This window comes from Lemur catta, chromosome X (genome assembly GCF_020740605.2).
Source record: "Lemur catta isolate mLemCat1 chromosome X, mLemCat1.pri, whole genome shotgun sequence".
Lineage (NCBI taxonomy): Eukaryota > Metazoa > Chordata > Mammalia > Primates > Lemuridae > Lemur > Lemur catta.
Window position 1 is genome coordinate 36,304,359 of NC_059155.1, and position 22,208 is coordinate 36,326,566.

The 22,208-nt window shown below is 40.1% G+C and overlaps 1 protein-coding gene across 1 annotated transcript in view; it reads right to left on the reverse strand.

Annotated features, from left to right (window-relative positions):
- Positions 1-22,208, reverse strand: part of LOC123628209 (39S ribosomal protein L42, mitochondrial-like) — a 155,241-nt gene that overhangs the window by 118,804 nt on the left and 14,229 nt on the right. The window lies entirely within an intron of this gene.

Sequence of the window (22,208 nt, forward strand, 5' to 3'; positions counted from 1 at the left end):
AACCCAATGGGGGGATTAACTGGGACAGCCACTAGGGGGCGTGTGAGTCAGGATCTGTAACTGAGAATTGACGAAAAGATCTTGATGGTATCTGGTAGCAGGAGGGAGATTGTTCCCCTCAATAGGAAACCAGAGGGAAAGGGAGAGTTTTTCTGCCCTCATCTTTCCATTAGAGCTAGTGGTTATTTCATAGGCAAATTGACAGGTATTTGGTAATTGAAGGGGAAACGCCAAGGATGTTCCTGAGGTAGGGGATCTCACCATCATGTGTCCCAATGTAGTCAGGCTAGGGACACATGACTGGAGACAAGGGCAAGATGGGAGAGCTGGAAGCATGTAACTGGCAGTAAGACACCTGGCAGGGACCATAGGGAGCCCAGCACAAGAAGACCCTGCTTCCTTAGTAACCAGAGGCCAGGTAAGGAGTCGGGGTGATGAGAAGGGTTTCAGTTTTCCTGTGCAATCCAATTTGTTTTAAAGTCACTCCATTTTATATCCTGGTTTAACTTTAACTTCCTCTCATGGTGTTATCCTTCACGCTCTAGCTGGGCCTTCTGCTAAACTTGTGTTAAGAGTGTTTTCAAGAAGAAAGGATATTTTTATTTAATTTTGTATGTGTGATAATGGTACTATGATTTTGTTTAAAAATAAATCTATATCCTGAAATATTTATGGATGAAGTTACATGATGTATAGGATTTGCTTCAACATAATATGTGAGGTACAGAGAAAAGAAGATTTGCCAGTTAATAAGTTGAGTGATAATTACATAGGAGTTCATTATACCATTCTGCCTGATTTTATATATATTGGAAAATCTTGGTAATACAAAAGAGGGGAACATTATATGAGTTGATCAGAATAATATTTATTCCTATATAGCTTGTTGGACCAAGTGAATCAGGATTTCCAATTTCCTGTCTCCAACAGTAGCCTGGACTCTTTTGTAGAACTTATTGAATACAAGAGTTATACTAAAGTATGGAAAACACCAATCCTTAAAAGACAGTGGGAGATAAGGTACATGTATTGGAAGTTGGGAAGAGCAGAAGGATCCTGGAACAAAAACTTCAAACTAAGTCGCCAAGATCTGCCTCAGAAGAGGGAAAAGCCACCCCCATAGAATCTATTAAGAAACTAATTGATCAACACTTACGTGCACATATGGAAATAACATTCATTGGAAATCAAGCAGGTGAAATGAGGGGATGGGTAAATTCACACCTAACGTTTACAATGCACACTATCTGGGTGATGGGCACACTTATAATTTTGACTCAAATGGTACAAAAGCAATTCATGTAACCAAACGTTCTTGTCCCCATAATATTCTGAAATTAAAAAATAAAATTATCTTATTCATATATATAAAGGAACTACCCAGATGTCATCTCCCTTGACAGCTGATGTCAATGGCAAGGAAAACTTCACTGATCAAGTACAATTTTAAATGCTGGAGTATAAAACTATTGTGATAACAGAATATAGCCTAATGGCTGATTACAATTTTATTTTATGTGTGTAATGACAAGAAGCTACCCAGGGTAAACTTAAAGACTCTGTTGAATTCATATTTAGTTCTCACCATTAGAATGTTGGTGACCAGGTGGAGTGCCTGATGTAGGCTTCTTCGAATGCTGCTTGCTCTAGCACAAGTGATGGTACCTCTTCCAGTATCTTAGGTAGAGTGGGGATGCCCCAGGCTCAACATCAGGAGATTCCCTGGAAGTGGTTTTATGCCTATTGAGAGCTAAGATTGCAGATGGTCACGTCATTAATGTGATTTGCTTATCCAATTCCCAGGAGCAGCTGTGTAAGGTTGGCATGGTGAAAGTGTGGCTGGATTCTGAAGCAACATCTGTGATGAGAAGATAAATTTCTAAAAATTCCAAATGGTTGGAAGAAACCCTCCTTGTTTCTTTGGACCTGTGGTGAATGCTGCCTTGATTCTCCTCTTTTCTTCCACCATTGATGACCTGGTTGCTCTCCCATGGCCTTTGGAACCTCTGAAGGGGAGTTTCCTGCATGTTTAGTGGCTGATAAACAAACAGGTTTTGTACAGTGAGCCTGAGGTAAACTGAAATTTACAAAACTACTTGTTACAAATCAGGACCATGGAAAGAGAAGCAGCACCCTGAACTGCCTGATCACACAGACATCTTTCTCCCTGCCCATGTTCGTTACAACTGCTGTGAAGCAAAAATCGATTTGACATCTCAGGCAAATCCCACCTGCATATCAGGGTACAGTTTTGCCTTCTGCAAAGTAGTTTCACAGAGGAAATATTCCAGATTATAACACATCATTCAAAACAATAGCCAGTAATATTTAAAACAGAAGATCATCAAAGAGGAATAATTTGGCAGAAGGCCCCAGTTGATTATTGTAGTTGACTACCCAATTTCCTGGCTATCCTGCTCCATAAAACAGGGTTGTGCAAGGAGGAGAAGCAGTCATGCCCTCCTTCTGAGATTGCTCAGGAGGCAGCAGATAGCTGGTGAGGCATGGGGGAAGAGGAGAGTACCCATGACGAACTGATATGAAGGAAGTTGGGACACTGGATCCCATCCCTAACTAAAGAATGCATAAAAAGAGGAAACTGCTTCTCTTGGTTTCTTTCGCTCACTTTGGAGTCTCATAAGCTTGTAATGAAATTGTCAGAAGTGATCTTACATAGGCTACAATCAATTCAATATAGGGTTCTTTCCTAGGAGTTCCCATCTCAACACTAGAGACCCACTTATACTCACCTTCCTTGGGTTCCCTGGAAACTCTGCACTCTCTTTACAACACTCATTATCTGGTGTGGCCAATGGTTTATTTGTTTCTGTGTCTGTTCCCCGCTAGACTGTGCCTTCCAGGGCGGATACTTTATCTAATTAATCTCTGTATCCTCAGCACTTAACACAGTGATAGGAAGAGAATAACAATTCATTAAATGTTTTCCAGTGAATGGATGGATGGATGGATGGATAAATGGAATGAAATAAACTGTCATCTTCTCCATTCAGTGGCTGGAGCTAGGAGTGGGTAGATAGATTATTTCTGTTCAGGATCCAAGCTTCTCTACCATGGAAACCTAATAAATGTTCAGTTGAACTCAGCAAGCATGGGAACACTTACTACATGTTAGAACAGTTCTAGAAACAGTGTGTGAGACTCTGAAGAAGTGCAAGGTGTGTACCTGTCCCCCAAACCACTTACAAAGTCATTGGGCATATAAAGTGATAAACCCATGAAATACTCAAGCAACAGAGAAAGATAGCATTATAACTAAGGACTACATGGCTGATAACAAGTTCAACAGGAATTTAGACAAATGAGAGGAGAATAGATTTTGGGCCAAAGTAGAACAATCACAGAAAGCAGAGATGAGGGGAAGGCACAGGAGCAAATACAAGGTAATGTGTGTTTATGACATATATGCACAGAAATACTCTGTTTTCCTGGGAACTGCCCCCTCTCTCCCTAGCCACATGAGTCTAGCAAGTCTCTTTAGCTTGACAGATTGGATTCTTCCCTAGGGCATTCAAAACTAGAATTGGTAGATTCAGTGTCTGTCTGTGGGTAGACATAGTAACAGGCAAAACTCAGTAGGTGTCGCTGGTCAGGAGGTACTTGCTGGTCACATTTTCCCACCACATAAAGGATGCTGATGTGCAGTGAAAGAGACTGAAGCAGAAGGAAAGGCAGAAGCTGTGGTGAGAAACAGGACAGGGGTGGAGATGACAGAGAGATGGTGTTTTCCTGGGTTTAGCTGTTCTGGAGAGCCAGCTATATCCCTGCCCTTCCCTTAGCTTCATCCCAGTATCTTTTCAGTAATTTCATTATTTTGTCTAAACTAGTCTAAGTCAATTTTCTGTTATGAGCAGGCACACCCAAAGAGTACGAATTAATAGATGTACCACCCACTGAGGAACAGAATGTTTTCAGAATGGTTTATAATTGGGTGTGGCTAGAACCCAGGGTGTGGGAGTGGATGGTGGAGCCACTGAAGCAGAGAACTATGGTCATATTTGTCCCTGGGGAGACCAGTGGTGGAACTGTGCGCAATGGACTTGATGGGGAGAAAGCCTGGAAGTAGGGAGATCAGTCATCAGAGGAAGAGCCACCTCGTGAACCTCCAATTTTTCTTCACCCAGTAGGAGTCAACTCTCAGAGAATAAAAACTTGGGTTATTCAAAAAACAACCTTAGGAAACAAACTAAGCAAAATAAAATGGATGACTGTTACTATGTACACCCCCAAAACAATGTCACACCAGACCTTTATAAGAACATCCTCGCACTATTCTCTTTGCTTGTCTTGGGTCATTTTTAAATTTTTATTTTTTGCAATGGTTACTCTTAAACTAAAATTGAGATCTGGCTCCTTCTCTTCTTCTGCTCTGTCTTTCCTCTGCCTCCCATCTTCTTTCTTTCTTCTTACCATGGCTAACCCTGAACTAGGGTTACTAATTTAGGGCAATACAGACTCAGGGTTCAAGAAAGAGAACTCCTCTCTCAATCACTAGGATTCATATGGAAATGTCAGCATGGATTTTTAGGGCACAAAGCCCAGATCACCTACTATCTAACATGTAAAGTTGAATCACAAATATGGAAAGAGATCCAAGATTACTAATGAGCTGCCTTAGTCTGCCAAGAAGCTAACTCAATATCAGAAAAAAATTCTATTGCATGGCATCTGTCTGTAATGCTAGCCAAAGTGTTGTATAATGGGCAGTCACAATTGAAAATGACCTTCATTATGCTGAATTCATTTCTCTAATGTGTCCATTTTTCCTCATCTTACCTCCCGACAGTAATAATAGACATGGAAATAAATCCAAATTATGATTCAAATTTCAGAATGTGAGATTCACAGGTGTGGTGTCTTTTCTCAGCTGAATGTGGGGGGTAGATGAGTAAGAAATCTAGGAGGCTTTAACAAAGTGAGGAGCATTGTTCAGAAAATCAGACACGGACACAGCATGGGCAAGACTGTCTGTCTTACTCAAACAAGAATCTTTACATTATGCACCAAGAATTTAAGTGAGTGATCTGCAGTTCAGGAAGAAAAAGTTAACTCTTAGGGACAAAAGCCTAACTTTATAGACAGGCCCCAAAATATCTTTGAGCACCTGTTTCTGCTTTCTCAGTGTTGTACCTGTGATGCCACTGGGACCACGGAACTGTCTCGCTGTTATTTGTTTAGACTGGCTCTGTAGCTAGCAGAAAGAATGCTGGACTCAGAGTCAGGAAACCTGGATTAGAGCCCTGGCTCTAATACTTACTGTCTGTGCCTTGTCAAGGAGCCACTTAACCCTGGTGCTTTTGTTTCTACAACTGCAAAAGGGGACTATAATCACTGCAGATCCTACCTTGCAGGGTTGTTAGCATCAAATGACATAATGGATGTGGAAATGCTTTTTCAGTTGTAGAAAATATTAATATTGTTATTGTCAGAGTGATTAGTTTCTCTTATTTCAGAAAACATTGAAATAGCAGAAAATCAGTGTCAATTTCCACTCTATTAAAATTCCTGCTTGCCCATTGCCTGATATTTTGTGAATACCAACTCTCCCTTACTCCTCCCAGGCTGAGTTGCACCAGCTCTCTCTTGCTGCTGAAGCATGTATGGTATGTGATTTGATAAAGGGGGCTTGTGGTTGATTGGGAAACCCAGGCTGGGTCAACACAATACCAAATCTGGATAAATTCAGTACACAAAGTCATCAAGCCACTTGTTTGGTCTTTCTGTATATGCAATCTCAATCTCCTAGTTTAAAACATGGTGGAAAGCTCATGACCTTTTGCTTCATTGCAATATCCTGTTGCCTTTTACCACTCTGGGTATCCAAAGAAGCTGCTCAATCAACCTGAGGGAGTAATTTCTTAATGAGATCTCGAAAAATGTGGATGCATGAACAATGCTGCCACTTCCATGAAAAACAGAAATTATAACGGGAACTCCATTTCCTTTACCTACTTTACCTAATGACTCATCCATTTGCTGGTGGCAGTTTTGTTTTTGTTTTTTTTTTTACTCTTTTGGGGAATAGCTCTTGCTCAACAGAATACTGACTGTCCTGTGGATTTTTTAAGAGTCTTCACATATATTATCTCACTTGAACTCATCTTATTCTTACAACCCCCTCCTCATGTTGTCCTTTCACCAAACTTCCTTAGAGTATTTTGTCATCACTCTATCTCCATAATTCCTTCCCAATCACTTTTTTAGGTTCTCTCCCCATCGCCTGAAATTATCTTGACTTGGCCATGACCAAATACTATTTAATTGCCAGTTCCAATGATCTTTGCTTTGTTCTCATCTAATCCAAACTCTTGGTAGCATTTGGTTTTTTTGAACTGCCCCCTGCTTCATAAAACTCTTATCTTCAGAACCTTCTTACTCATCACTCTATGCCAGTCTCCTTTGTGCATTTTTCTTCCTCTGCCCCTTGGAAATTCTTGTTCCTGTGGGCTCACTCCTGTGTTCTTTCACTCAGCTGTCTCATCCTCTATTGTGGCTTCAGTCATCACCTTTAGGTGCTCATGATTAAATCCAATCCAAACCTCTTGCTTCCTCTCTTCAAGCTGTCTGCCCCTACTTCTAAAGATTTACTAGGCTTTGCTACATACATGCCCCAAACAAAATTATGTTCTCTCAAACTTCTTGTAGTTCTGTTCTTGTTAATTATTCCAAAATTTGCCCAATTGTCTAAGCTAGAACCCTTTACTTCTCCTCCTCTACTTCCCTCCCCCTGCATTGAATCAAGCATCTAAGTCCTCTCTATTCCTTCTAAATACAGCCCAAATTTGTCTTCTCTCCCCAATAACTACCACTGTCTTAAGTCTGTGTGACACCAACAAATAGCTTCTGACCTGTTTTAGCTGTTCTTTGTCTCTCCTTTCTCCAGCTCCTTCCCCACACTGCTTGCTGGGAGGATGAGCTTTCTAAACACACATATAGGAGTTCAGGACTTCTGCTCAAAACTCTTCAAGGGCTTCTCATTTTTGACGGGTTAATGTCTAAGCTCCTTATCATGTCCTGCCCTCCAAGCTTTTAATCTGGCTCTATATTGGAGCCTCATCTCTCATCCTCTTCGTTCATGCTTTTCACCCCTTTCCCCAGCTATAGTAAATGATTCACTTTTCCCTAAATGCAACATACCTTTTAGGTTAGGTTTCACATTTTGCAACCTGAGCAGAGATGGAAACCAAAGGAAAACCAGGTCAGGGAGAGAGGGAGAGAAAGAGTGAATCCTATGGATTTTGTGACCTCTGTCTCTCTTTGTGTCTCTGTCTCTGTCTCTGTCCCTCTCGTGCTTATTATACTGTATAAACTATCTGTCTATTTCCTCCACTACATAATTTAATTTGATACAAGTATAATCATCATTTCCATTTTAAAGATATGAAGATGGAGGCCCAGAGACTTGTCAGTAGTAATACTGCTAGGACTGAGCTAACACAGAGCCAGGACTGGAATCTAGGTCTTATGACTGCTGATTCTGGCTTCTTTCCACTCTCCTGAAGAGGGTTACAAACTTAAAGTAATAACCAACAGTCACACATTTCCCATAAGACAGTAAGTGTTCCAAATGCACTGAATTGAGCCTGCTGTTTCAGCCTTACCGTTGCAGTGACCTGGAATACTGGAATCCTACTATGGATTGAAGTAAATGGTTACAGTCCTGGAAACATCAGAACAACAGGTTTTGTATGTAAAACACATTAATTGGAAAATGATATCAATTATCAATTAAATTAAAAGCTGGAGGTATAGCAATTAGTACAGGTACAATCTCCTGGCTTACTTATAATCATGGGACCCTCACTTCTGCTTGTGCCAACAGATATGGGGTCTCAATCCCTCGAAGGTAAACCTGGCCTAGGGACTCCAGGGTTTGCTTTTATGTAATGCTACCTTCTTCCCTTCAATAGAGTTGTCACAATAACCAGACATTATCAGCCAGATAACTCTGGAAAGAGGACAATCAGTAAATGTGGAAAAGAGGAAACAGTGTTAAGACTTAGATGAAAGATTAGAAGTCTTTAAGTACCTTGGGGCTGATGAAAAACTTGCCAAATTGCTAAGGCTATAAGGCTGGCTATTCCTAGAGTGGAAACACTGTGTGGTCAGGAGGGACTGGCAAGTCCATGGCCAGATGTTTGCTTTCATTTATATTTTACTACTTTCATTTCAGGACTAATTGGGGGTAACTGATAATATTTGAGGTTTTGTTGTTGATATTCTGCTGTATTTAATCAGAACATAAAGAAGTCTGTTTAGAAGATTTGCCGGATTCTGAAGTGTGCTTTGCTCCCATTCAGTTCAATTTTTCCCCTGAAGATCCGGCTCCAATTATATGAGGGAAGTTACTAAGAAATGGGGATTTGTAGATGATCATTTTAAAAGAAAATTTGCTGGAGTGTGTTTGTTAGATTTTAGAAGGAACATCTGAAATTTTAAATAGTAATTTTGGAATTCCCTTATTTAAAGATGCTCACTGACCAATATTTGCAAATCATGTATCTGATAAGGGAATTATATTTAGAATATATCAAGAACTCTTATAACTCACAAATGAAAAGATAAACAACTCAATTTAAAAATGCACAAAGAATTTGAAGAGACATTTTCCCAAAGAAGATATACAAATGGCTAACAAGCACATGAAATGATTCTCAACATCATTAGTCATCAGGGAAAAAAAATAAAATCAAAACCACAGTGAAATATCACTTCTCACCCATTAGGATGGCTATAATCAAAAAGTCAGACAATGATAAACTTATCAGGGGTGTGGAGAAATCGAAGCCCTCATACATTTCTGGTGAGAACGTAAAATGGTGCACCTACTGTGGAAAACAGGCTGGTAGTTCCTCAAGTAGTTAAGCATGGAGTTATAAGATGACCTGGTAATTCTACTTCTGGGAATATACCCAAAAGAACTGGAAGTAAAGACTCAAACAGATATTTGTATACCACAGTTCATAGCAGCACAATAGCTCAAAGGTGGAAATAACACAAATGTCCATCAACTGATAAATAGATAAAATAATATGGTATATACATAAGATGGAATATTATTTGGCCATACAATGAAACAAAGTACTGATCTATGTTACAGCATCGACAAATCTTGAAAAAATTATGCTAAGTGAAAAAACCAGACAAAAAAGGCCATATATAATATGATTCTATTTATGTGAAATGTCCAAAGCAGGCAAATCTAGAGACAGAAAGCAAATTAATGGTTTCTTAGGGCTAGGGGAGAAGATAAGGAATTGTGGAGTGATAGCTAAAGGGTATGGGATTCATTTTTGAAGTGATGGAAATATACCAAAGCTGATTGTGATGATTATTGCACAACTCTGTGAATATACTAAAAACCATTACACTTAATGGGAAGATTGTATAGTATGTGAATTATACCTCAATAAAGCAGTTACAAAGAAAATGCTCGCTGGCTGTGCTCTTCTGTCCCTGGTTGTGTATCAGGTGCTGAGTACAGGGGCACAGCAATAACTGAGAGTCAGAATCCTTCAAAGAGCTTATGATTTAAGGAGGCAGATAGGAAAAGAAGCAGCTATAAAAATAGAGTAAAAATGTGCTACAAAAGAGTTTGGGGCTTCTGGCAGAAATAATGAATAGATATGATTGATGCAATTAAGGAATACTTCAGCCAGGAGGCAGAAATTAATCTGGATCTTGAAGTGTAATATGAATTCAGTTTGATCAATGAAGCCTCAGGGTGTTGGGGCAAAGTTGGGAAAGGAAGGTCATTCCAAGTTGAGGGATCAGCACATGCAAAGGAGTTGGGGCCTCAGTTATCTGACACAATTGAGGAGCAACAAAGAATTGGATGGTGCATGAGGAATGTGGAGGGGTGTTGTGAGAGATGAATCTGGAAAGGTAGTTTGGGCTTTGAATTACTTGGAGCTGGGAATATTCCCCAAGGTAGGGTTGCATTTTACACAGCAATGGTGTGGTAAAGCTCTCAGTAGGAGTCATAAAGTGGGATCTGTGACTCTACCACCTCCTATCTGTGACATTGGGTGAGTCACCTAACCTCTCTGGACTTCAATTTCCTTATCCTGAAAACGAAGATGAACATCCTACTCATAAGGTTGTAACAATGATCAAATGAAAGGGGAATGTGGCAAACATTGTGGGCTGTGTGACCAAGCACCTATTCCCAGCCCCTTTCTCCCTTGCCTGCATCTACAGCAGAGGCTTGAAAAGCCAAGTGCTTGCTCAGCTTCCCTTGAAGCTCGAGGTGGCCACATGACAGACACACACTTATGGCTAATGATACATAAACAAAAGACTGTTGAGGGGCTTCTAGCAGAGTTTTTCTTTCCTGAAGAAAAGATACAGATGTTACTAATGCTGTCTGCTTTTCCCAAGTTCCTTGAATGCAGACTGATACTTGTGGCTCTAATAATCATCTTGCAGCTGAATTACTGGCAACAGTGAAGATGTAAAGCCAACATGTTAAGGATGGGTGGCAGTGCAGAGAGACTGGAAAAGGGTCTGGAGTCTTAATAGCACCAACAAATGAATGCCAGCAACCACCTCTCTTTGGACTTATGTGAGAAAAATAGCCTTCTGCTTGTGTGAGTCCTGGTTAGTTGAGGTTTCTGTTACCTGCAGCCAAAAAGCATTCTTAACTGATACAGAGTATACGAAAGAACTTTATAAACCAACAAGTGATTTATACAGATAAAGAATGTTTTTTTTTTTTTGAGGAGAAATGTATGATTTGAGTTACATTGTGATAGCAGCATAAATAAATTAGAGGGATAAATTGTTGTATGGAATGTTAATGATAAGAATGCAGACAATACACAATGGAAGCACAGTGATAGTGAGGATGGGGACCAGGAAACAGAAGCCAGAGAAAACATGGAGGGGAAACTGATAGAACCTGACAACTGATTGGACATTGGGGAGGGTGCAGAAGTGAGAGGGTTTGAAGATGCTTTGAAGGGTTTTAGCCCTGGCTACCGAGGGGATGGTGAGACTGTAGACTTACATTTATAACACCAGAATGAGTGTAACTTTAAGGAGAAAGATAATGAGTTCCGTTTGGGACATATTGACCTTTAATTGCCTCCAACACACTTAGGAGAGGTCTTGTAGGCAGTTGAAAATCTGGGGCTTAGGGGACAGATGCGGAAGACAGCCAGAGATAGAAACTTGTGGTGGGGGGTGTCCACCTTTAATTATTTGGGTGAAAATTAAAGAGTCAGTAGAGAAGAGACCAAGAAGAAACATTCAATGATTCAAAAATATTCATTGAATGCCTACTATGTGCCAGACACTGGGCTTGAGGCTTAGCAGTTGGATAGGTAGGAAGAGACCCAGAAGCATGCGGGGCAGGGCAGGGTGGGGAGCAGGAGTGGCTGGTCAACAGTGTCAAATGATGAAGAAAAGTCAAGTGGGATGAGAAATGAGTGCCTCCTTTCCTCAGCTGCATTCATCTAAATTCCTTTAACGGAAGTTTATTGTTAGCTATAATAGCCTGTCTGGAAGATAAATGCTAAATTAATTTGGGAACTGACTTCTAAAACTCTCAAGTGGCCTAAATCATTTAAAAGAGGTTCAAATTCTATTATGTGAGATTGAATTGGTTTCTGCAGGTGGTTGTGCAACATTCTCCCCTAGAGACCTGTTTATCAAATATGGTTTCTGTCCAGTGCCTCCCAGGGGCAAGAATAATCGTGGTATGAAAGCAGGGCAACTCCATCAAGATGCTCTGATGCCTTATTCTGTGCATGTGAATTGGAGCTACTGGCTCTGAACTCTAATAGACCTTAGTGCCTACACTTGATTCATGTGGTCTTCTTTTTCATTACTTGTGTCATGGATATTAGTCTTGTCTCCCTAAATAAACTGAAAGTTCCTCAAGGGTAGAGACTATGTCTTTTACTTCTCTCCTATTTCCTACAGGGCTAGACAAAAAGTCGACATTCAATAAATATTTGATTAGGTCACGGGAGTGTGGTCAAAGCAGTTTTATAAAATGCCAACGTGCATTTTACAAAATATACATTTAAAAAACTAATGTTATTTTAAATCCCAATATCAAGAATCTAGCTATTTAATTCCATTGGTACAGGGTATAATTTGGAAGGGCGTAAAGAAAGTGCATGAGTGAACTAGCTGGTGTGGATTGTATCTTGGGCTGTAGAAGTAAGAGAGAAAGAGATTCAGCTTGAATGAGGCTCAGTAGCACTTGATAGCAATCTCCCAGCTCTCTGTGGGGAAGGCTAGATTAGTGCCAAGGGAATGAAGGATATTTCAGGAATCCACTGCAATGTTTAAAGATATGAGCTTGGGATCTCTGTGGACCCAGTCCACAACAACAGGTGCATCAGAATCCTTTTCATAAGGTAGCTCACTAAATGTTTATTGACCTTATATAATGAGCAGGTACATATATCCAGCCATTAAATATGGTGTTTCCTCAGTGCTTGATCCTAGGATATTCATCTCTTCTCACTCTACAGGTGATTTCATTTTCAGCTTCTTCTTAAATTCCCACCTATGGGTAGATGACTCACATGTTTGTATCTTCAGATTGGAACTCTGCTCTGAGATCTGGACCTATACATCTAGCTGCCAGCTTGACATCTCCTGTTGGATGGCTTCCAGAAATATTCATGAAACAGGTCTTAAAAACAATTCATGCTCTTCTCTCTCTCTCCCCACCATCCCCTTCAACCAAACCTGGCCTTTGCCCAGTATTCTCTGTCTCAGCTGATGACACTTTCATCTGTCTTATTCCATAAGCCAGAAACCTAGCAGTCATCATTGACACATCCCACTCCTTCACCCTCATAGCCAGTGTCTCAGGAAGTTCCAACCGTCACTTTTACCTGCAAAATATGGCCATATCTGCCCACTTCCCTCTATTGCCACTGCCACAACCCTAGTCCCAGCCACAATCTGTTCTCACCTGGCTTGGACCATTTCAGGTTTCTTAATTCGTCTCTCCACTTCCACTCTCCTCTCCCTCTACTTTGATCTCCACCCAGCAGGCAGAGTTATAGTTTTGATATACACATCTGATCATGCCACCCCATTGCATGAAATCCTTTGATGGCATGCTCTTTGTCTTAGAATAAAGAATAAAATAACTTACTTAGCTTATAAAGCCTGGAATGATTCACCAAGTTTCTAACTCGGGCTTTCATTTAATGCATATTTTTGTGACTGAACACAAACAGAATTTTGAAAGCAAACTTCCAAATCTTTAGAATTACAACATCTTTGGAGATTAGAGTGTTACATAACACTTAATTTTCCAGATAATTTAAACTTGCTCTTTTAACCCTTGCATTCCATATTGATGTCTTCACTACATTGAACATTAATTAACCTTTTTATGATGATTTGATGTTTCTGGCATCTCTCTTCCTGCTAACTTCACTTGTTGGCTTGCCAGCTACAAGCATTGCCTTTCTTGGCTCCCTTGTAATGTATTTTTGAATATGATATATATATATATATATTATGATATATGATATATATATATATATATATATATATATGAATTGGCTTACACGATTGTGGAGGTTGACTAGAAAAGTCTGAAATTTCTAGGGCAAGCCATCAAAAAGTGTAGGCTGGAAACTCTTGGGAAGAAGATGCCACTGTAGTCCATATGTAGAATTTCTTCTTTCTCAGGGAAACCTGTTTTGCTCTTAAGGCTTTTCAACTGATTGGATACAGCCCAGCCAGGTGATCAAGGACAATCTCCTTTACTTAAAGTCAACTGACTATAGGTGCTAATCACATCTACAAAAGACCTTCACAGCAACACCTAGATTAGTGTTTTATGGATAACTGGGGATGGTAGCCTAGCCAAGCTGACACATGAAACTAACCATCACACTTGTGAAGCAAATAGAATGAGACACATTGTCATCCATAGATTGGAAGGAGGCTTTTGGATGGTTATTGCTGTCAATGCTCATAGGCTTTCTCATTTCTTTCTGGGTTACACAGCTATGTTCCAGATGTTTAAAGCTGCTGGAAGCTCAAACTGCAGATAACCGAAGTGATTCTGTATGGTACTTGGAATCCACATATTAAGTTTAATTTTGAAATAAAAATAATTAATGAATTATTTGACAAATACAATTATAAATATGTGGGTGACATACAGAGGGCTACAGACCCTCAAAGTTAGATGGAAACTAAAATGTACAACAAAAAATGATTAGGACAAAAAGGATGAGAACTGGACACCTAGGAGAGAGAACTCTGAAACTGAACCAATGAGAACCTTCATACCACGATCGGGCTAAATTGTTTACAGGAAACCCTATCAGAAGTAACCTGTCTTTTGAGGTTTAGGTATTTATATATATCATCAGGAAGAAAACACCCTACATGAATCTATGAACCTAGCTAGGAATGGTGACATGATATTAAAGAAATATTATTAAGAAATAGTAATAATCACCAAGCACTGTGCTAAATGCTTTGGATAGGGATTATCTCTTATATTTTTCAGGCAGGATTTTATAAATATAAGAGTAAACATATCATATTATGATCCTGAGGTCACAAGCCCTTCTTAAGTCATACTGTAGATGTAAAGAAAGCCTCAACTGAGTACACAAAAATAACTAAAATATAATTACATTGAAGATGTGTCAATGTTTGTAAAATATAATAAGGTCTAGAAATGTGTTAGCTTCTTGCTACCAGGAAAGCTGATGACTAAATTGTGTTAGGAGGATTTTTTCTTGGGGCTGGGAGTGGATGTTGGTGGGGAGATAGTGCAGGAAGAAGATTTTGTAAATTTGAGGCACATATAACATCTAAGCATGTTAGAAAGGATGAGATCATTTCATTTGGGGCAGCCCTGTTAACTGACCCTGGCATGGGGGCCTGAAAAGCACACAGTGCTTGGTTTAGACATCTCAGTGAACATAATACAGAAAGACTTCTCAGTCAGGCTTTGGGTTGCTGGGACTGTGGAGTAAATGTGGGGTTCAGACCTAAAGGCCTTTGCTTCCCCAATGCCCAAGGGAGCTGGCATTAGACTGTAATTGGAAGCAAGGATGGGATAGAAAGAGAAACTAGGGGAGATCAGTTTGAATCAAATATGAAATTTATATAGCTTGTGTATAGTTTATGCTTTAGGATTTTCTCAGACAGTCCAGCCTCAATTTACAAATTCCCAAATTATGAACATCATTTATACTTTCCCCTCTGATGCTACCACCTGTGAGTCACCTTTCCTTCCCATGCCGTTTGGCACCCCTCTTCCTCATCGACCATCTATCAGTGGCATAGATGATTGGCCTCTATGCTCATTCCCTCTTTCTCTCTGTAGGAACAGTAGCAGCATTGGTCTCCTGGTTTTCCCTTCCTCCAAGTTTTTCCCCTTGGAGACAGCACCTCCTTAGTTTCAGCTCTTTCTCAACCTAGATTATAGGGAGTATGGCTCCGAAGTAGCATGGTGTGGTGGAAACAGCACTCAACTTTGACTCAGATTCTCTTGGGTTTGTGTCCTTGCTTCATCTCTCTGAGTTTTCGTTTCCTTATCCATAAAATGTGAATAGTAATTCCTGCCTTGCCTACCTCAAAGTGTTTTTGAGAGCAGCAATATCAAACTGAGTTAATGGAGAAGAAAGGACTTTGTCAACTCTAAATACATATTGCCCATATCCTAAGTAGAGACAGAAAAATACAGAGCCCAAGACAAAGACAATGAGACACCAAGAAACTAGGAGAAAGAGAGTAAACAAAATGGATTATGAAATTTTGCTTTGAGGCTTGGGGCAATTTTTTTTTGTTTGTTTCTGAGTGAAAGCAATGTTCTTTTGTGAGCTGAAAACAATCCTGATCAAGGCTAGGTAAGAGCAGTGCTAGTGATGCATCTGTATCCATAAGCTTTGAAGTAAAATTAGACATTAAAAAAAAAAAACCCAACAGTGCCCTCAATCTCTAAAGGCCTGGAAAATAACCTAAAGTCACCTTCGTTTCTCCTATCTACCTGCTTATTTTTCTTAATTAAATCTGATTTACCTCAAGCACCAGTCTTCAAGATAAACAAACACTACTTACGCAAGTAGGCATTTCATTTTCTGGTATTAGAACATGACAGAGAACTGGTGCGTATGTATTAAAAAAGTATCTACGTATATCATTGTACTTTATTTTTTTATTTTTATGTATTTATTTATTTTTATTCTTATTTCAGCATATTGTGGGGGTACAAAAGTTTAGGTTATGTATATTGCCTTTGCCCCCCCCCCCGAGTCAGAGCTTCAAACGTGTCCATCTCCTAGACAGTGCGCATCGCACTCATTATGTATGTATACACCCATCCCCTCCCCCTCCACATCTGCCCGATGACCGATCAATGTTATGCCTCAATGTGCTCTTAGGTGATGATCAGTGAAACTAATTTGATGGTGAGTACATGTGGTGCTTGTTTTTCCATTCTTGGGATACTTCATTTAGTAGAATGGGTTCCAGCTCTATCCAGGATAATACAAGAGGTGCTATATCACCATTGTTTCTTTTAGCTGAGTATATCATTTTAAAATACACTTTTTGATGTTTACATTAAAAAGTGGCTTCACAGTCACTTTTGTTTTTCAAAATTTAGTTTTCAAAACTTGCAAACATATGATATTTTGGCCATCGTATGGGTTAAATAGGGTTTTGTGGGCTACTTCTTGGACCCTAGCCAGGGAGGCAGCAGGTCGATAATGGAGCATGAAATTAGGGGTCAGAACATGGGTTGGGCCATAGCTCCACCATTTACTTGCTGTGTGACCTTCTTTTAAGGCTCAGTATTCTCTTCTATAAAATGGAGATGATGCCTACCTTTCTGGGTTATGGTAATGACTAGAAATTATACATATTTAGTTTCTTATTTTTGTCATAACAAATTGCCTCCAACTTAGTGTCTTAATGCAACACAAATTTATTAGCTCACAATTCTGTAGAAGTCCAACCTGGACCTCACTGGGCTAAAATCAAGGTGTTGACATGGCTGTGTTCCCTTTTGGTGGCTCTAGGGAAGAATCTGTTTCCTTGCATTTTTTCAGCTTCTAAAGACTTGCTGCATTCCTTCGCTCCTTCCACCCTCTTCAAAGCCAACAACATTGCAACTCTTCCACCATTCTTTCATAATCACATCTCCCTACGACTTCCTTCTGCCTTCTCCTTCCATTCTTAAGGACCGTTGTGATTATATTGGATCTACCTGGATAATCCAGGACAATCTTCCCATTCAAAAATCAGTTTATTAGCAACTTTAATTTCATCTGCAACCTAATTCCACTTTTACATGTAACCTAACATATTCACATGTAACCTAACATGTTCTGAGGACGAGGAGGTGGATATCTTTGGAGGGCCAATATTCTGTCCCCCATATACATACCCTAAACTTTAAAAAAAATGAATAAATTTAAATTTTTAGAAAATTTCTAAAGATAATACAGAGTGTTCCTATTACCCATTACCCATTTTCTCCTCATGTTAGTATCTTACATTACCATGGTACATTTGTCACAATTAAAAAGCCAACACTGATATATTAGTATTAACTAAACTGCAGACCTTATTAGGATTTTGCCAATTTTTCTAATGTCCTTTCTGTGTTCCAGGATCCAATCCAGGATACCACATTGCATTTAGAGGGCTATTACATTTAATAGCAATCGTTATTTCTATGACAAAATATACTCCTAATTCCAAGAAACTTATTTAACTCAAGTTTTAAAATTTCCCATAGAGACAAAACAGACAGAACTTTAAACATTCTTTAAGCATTCTTTATTTCCTCCTTTTTCCCCTTAAATATATTTATTAAGCACCTACTGTGATCCAGGTGTTCTTCTAGGTCCTGAGGATACAGAAGTGAATAAAAGAGACAAAACCCCCTTCCCTCAATTAGCTTATATTTTAGTGTATGTGTGTATGAGGGGGTAGGGTTGTATAGAGAAAAGACAGTAAACAAGACAAATAGGTGGAATATATAGTTTGTATCATGGTGATAAATGAAATAAAGAAAGATAAGGCAGTTAAATAAAATAAGGAAAAATAAAGCAGGGAAGTATACAGAGAATGCTGGGTGTGTGTAGAACAATTTAAAATAGTATGGTCATGGATGCAGAGAGTGAAAGAGGTGAGAGAGTGAGCCATAGGGCTATCAAGGGGAAGATCACTCTAGGCAGAGAACACAACTGGGACAAAATCCCCAAGGATGTCTGATAGGTTGGAGAAAGAACAAAGAAGCCAGGGCTGCTAGAACAAAGTGAGTGAGGTCAGGGAGGTGATGAAAGGTGGTGCCAAATTATAAGCCATTGCAAGGACTTTGGTTTTAACTTTAAGGGAGATGGGAAGTTATTGGAAAGTTTTGAGAAGAGATTTGACATGTCCTGATTTTTCATTTTAACAAAATCAATTCTGGAAGCTGTGTTCAAAATAAAATGTAACAGAGCAAGTGTTTCAGGGAAACCTGGTAGGAGGCTATTGCAATAATCTAGGCAACAGATGATGGTGATTTGGACCAGGGTGATAACAGAGGAGGTTATGGGAAGGGGTTAGAGTCTAGTTATATTTTGGAGGAGAGTCAACAGAATTTCTGGATAGATTGGATGTGGAGTATGTAAGGAAGAAAAGAATCAAAAGTGGTATCAAGGTTTTGGGCCTGAGCAACCAGAAGGGTGGAGATGCCATTTACTGATATGGTGGGTCTACAGGAGAAGCAGATTTTAACAGTGGGCATGCCAAGAGGTGGGTCTTGTACATGTTTGTCTTGAGATGTCCAATATATACCGCAGTGGAGCTCTGAAGTAAGCACATGAATACACAAATATGAAATTCAGGGAAGGGATCTGGGCTGGAGGTATATCTTGAGGAGCTGTCAGTGTGTAGATGGTATTTAAAGCCATGAGCCTGGATGAAATCACTAAGGAAATGAGTGTAGAGAAAGAATAAGGGACTAAGACATGAGCTGCAGGGAATCCTAATATATTGAAAGGCGAGGGAGTGAGGATGAAGCAGTAGTGGAAACTGAGAAGGAGGGGTCAGTGAGGTGAAAGAGGTCCAGGAAAGAAGAGTCCTGGAGGCCAACTGAAGTAAATATTTCCAGGAGGAAGAAGTGATATATGGTGTCAAATGCTGCTGATAAGTCAAGTACAATGAGGATTGAGAAGTGACTGTTGGCATCAGCAAGGTGGAGATCATTGGTGACCTTGGCAAGGGCAGTTTCAGGGAAGTGGTGGATGGGAAAGCCTGAATGGAATGAGTGTAAGAGAGAATTGGTGGAGAGCAATTTAAGATGATGAGCGTGGACAATACTTCTGAAGAGTTTCTCTGTAAAAATGAAGAGAGAAATGGATAGTAAAAGGAGGGTGAGAGATATAATTGGTGGAGAGCAATTTAAGATGATGAGCGTGGACAATACTTCTGAAGAGTTTTTCTGTAAAAATGAAGAGAGAAATGGATAGTAAAAGGAGGGTGAGAGATTAAAAGCATGTTTTAAGATGGGAGAAATAACATGTTTGTATACTGATAGGATTATCCAGTAAAGATGGGAAAATTGATGATGTAGGAGAGAGAGAAGAAAATTGCTGGAAGATTGTCCTGAAGTAGGTAAAATGGGATGGAGTTGAGTGCACAAGTGGCGAGTTGGCCTTAGCTAGGGGCACAGACCATTTATCAAGGGGAACAGGAGGGAGGTAGTGTGTGCACACAGATGGAGGTCAGCTGCTGTTGGGAGTATGGGCAACAACTTCTCAGCTGATTGCTTCTATTTTCTAGAGAAATAAACAAGGTCATCCTCGTTTATTGAGGATGAGGGAGGAGCTGGGGGTTGAAGAAGAGTGAGAGAATATATGAATTAGCAACTGTAATAAAATGACTGAGTATCGTTAAGTGCCCACTTGAAGATACCCATCATGAATTTCAAGTGAGACCATTAGGCATGTGGTGTGTGTTCCCCAGGTGCATTTAGCTGCACAGGTGCAGGTTCAGAGGAGGCAGAAAATTTGATTGAAAAAGAGGGGAGACTCTGCCAGATGGGTATGAAGAAACAAGATAAGGGGAAAGGGAGTCATGGGTATATTCAAGAGAGAAATTTTAGCTATGGGCCATGGAATCAAAGCTGTATAATGAAGGAAGTGAAGATGATGAGGGATAAGAAATAGTGGAAAGGCGATAAGCTCAATGAATCATAGGTCCTGACAGGATTGAAGGATTGCTGAAGATGGGTATTAGAGGGAGTGAGTGGACAAATAAGAAGTGGTGGTGGGATAGTGGGATACATAAAATTCAGATCATGGAGGGAGGTGCAGTTACTGGTAATGATCAGGTCTAGGGTATGGTCATAGGAGTGAGCAGCTGGAGTAGAAGGAGGGATGGGCAAGCTCACTTGAGGAGAGGAGGTCAAGGAACTGAGAGTCCAGGGTGCAGGTAGGAGTCTCTGTGTGCTTTATTAAAATGGCCAAGAATTAAGGCAGACGTAGTGCTGGAGAAAGTGAAAGTATGCCAAGAGCTAAAATGCTCAAGAAATCTGGGATCTGTGAATGACTGTAACAGGGACGGGGTAGTAAGTGGTCTGGTCTGATGGTATGGTATCTATCATACTGAGGCGTTTTGGTAAAGGTAAGAAGAATGGTCTGGAAGTGGCAGTGGAGAACAGAAGGCCACCTATTCCACTTCCAAATCCAGTAGTATGAGGGGGTTAGTAGAAAAAGGAAACAGCCACCAGGTTAGAAGGAAACAGAGGAAGAATGTTGTTCTCAGGGGAGGGCTGAGTTTCAGTTAGAACAAGAAAAGGAAGGAAATTTTCAGAGAATAGACCAAGATTATAGGACAAACAGCTCAGGGAAAGAGGAGTGGACATTGATATAAAAATATGTGGTCCTTTGGGTGGTGGCAGCAGAATGTTACCTCTGTGTGTCCTAGGCTATGTTTCATAGCATACAGTTTTCTTAAAGACTTGAGAAAGGAGAGCTGCAGAGTAAGACACAGTCAGTGTGTCTCTAGCAGTGGCCATGAGAGAGGGGTCCCTGATTAGTCAACAGAAGTCCTGGGATCTGCTAGGAAGGTCTGTAACTGCAGCAGAGAAGTAGAACTCATTAGACTGCCATAGCTTGGTGACTATCCTTTGAAGCCATATAACAACTCTTGTCCTGATTTCCATACTCTTCAAACAACATTTGGACTTTAATTTGGCTTTCCAAGTTATCTTTTCTTTTGGCAGAGAATGTGCTGGCTGGCTGGCAGCTCCATTTCTCAGTGTAAATCAATCAATTGGCTTCCCATTTAATCAGTTAGTCTCCTGTAAATTTGGTTAGCATGAGTCAGTCCCCTGAAGCCTGATCACCTCTGTGCGAATGCCATAAAAATCAACTTTCTGAATTTGTTAAGCTGAGGACCAGACACTGGCACTCATCATGACCCCAGTAATGTGGCCCAGCCTGAAGCAACTGTGTCTGCTTTCCCCACAGATTTACCTTAATTCTATTCTACTAAGAATGTGCCAAAAAGAGAGGGAGGCTCAACTCTTTACAAATGGCCTGTAGTTTATTTATTTTTTATTTTATTTTATTTATTTATTTTGAGACAGTCTCACTCTGATGCCTGGGCTAGAGTGCTGTGGCGTCAGCCTAGCTCACAGCAACCTCAAACTTCTGGGCTCAAGCGATCCTCCTGCCTTGACCTTCCAAGTAGCTGGGACTACAGGCATGCGCCACCATGCCCGGCTAATTTTTCCTATTTTTAGTAGAGACGTGGTCTCCCACTTGCTCAGGCTGGTCTTGAACTCTGACCTTAAGCGATCCTCCTCCTGCCTCAGCATCCCAGAGTGCTAGGATTACATGTGTGAGCCACCACACCTGACCTGGCCTGTAGTTTAGATGACAAAAGCCTGTTGGCATCACATTATTTATTTTTATGCAAATATGACATGAGGTGAAAAGGAACAATGTGTTTTGGCAAATATTTTGGTGAAGTTCACACACCTCATTTCCTCAAAAACACTTGGTAGGGCAGCAATATATGTTGGCTGGCCTTATTTCAGAAAAGTAAAGCCTAGGAGGCTAAGAGAATTAATGCTGTGATGGATTAGAATTCTCAGTTCACAAAGGCCTGGAACCATGTTCTGAAGAGAACATGAGTTCTTATAACATGAGAAATAGCTAAATCCCATCAAATCTGCACAAATGGCTATT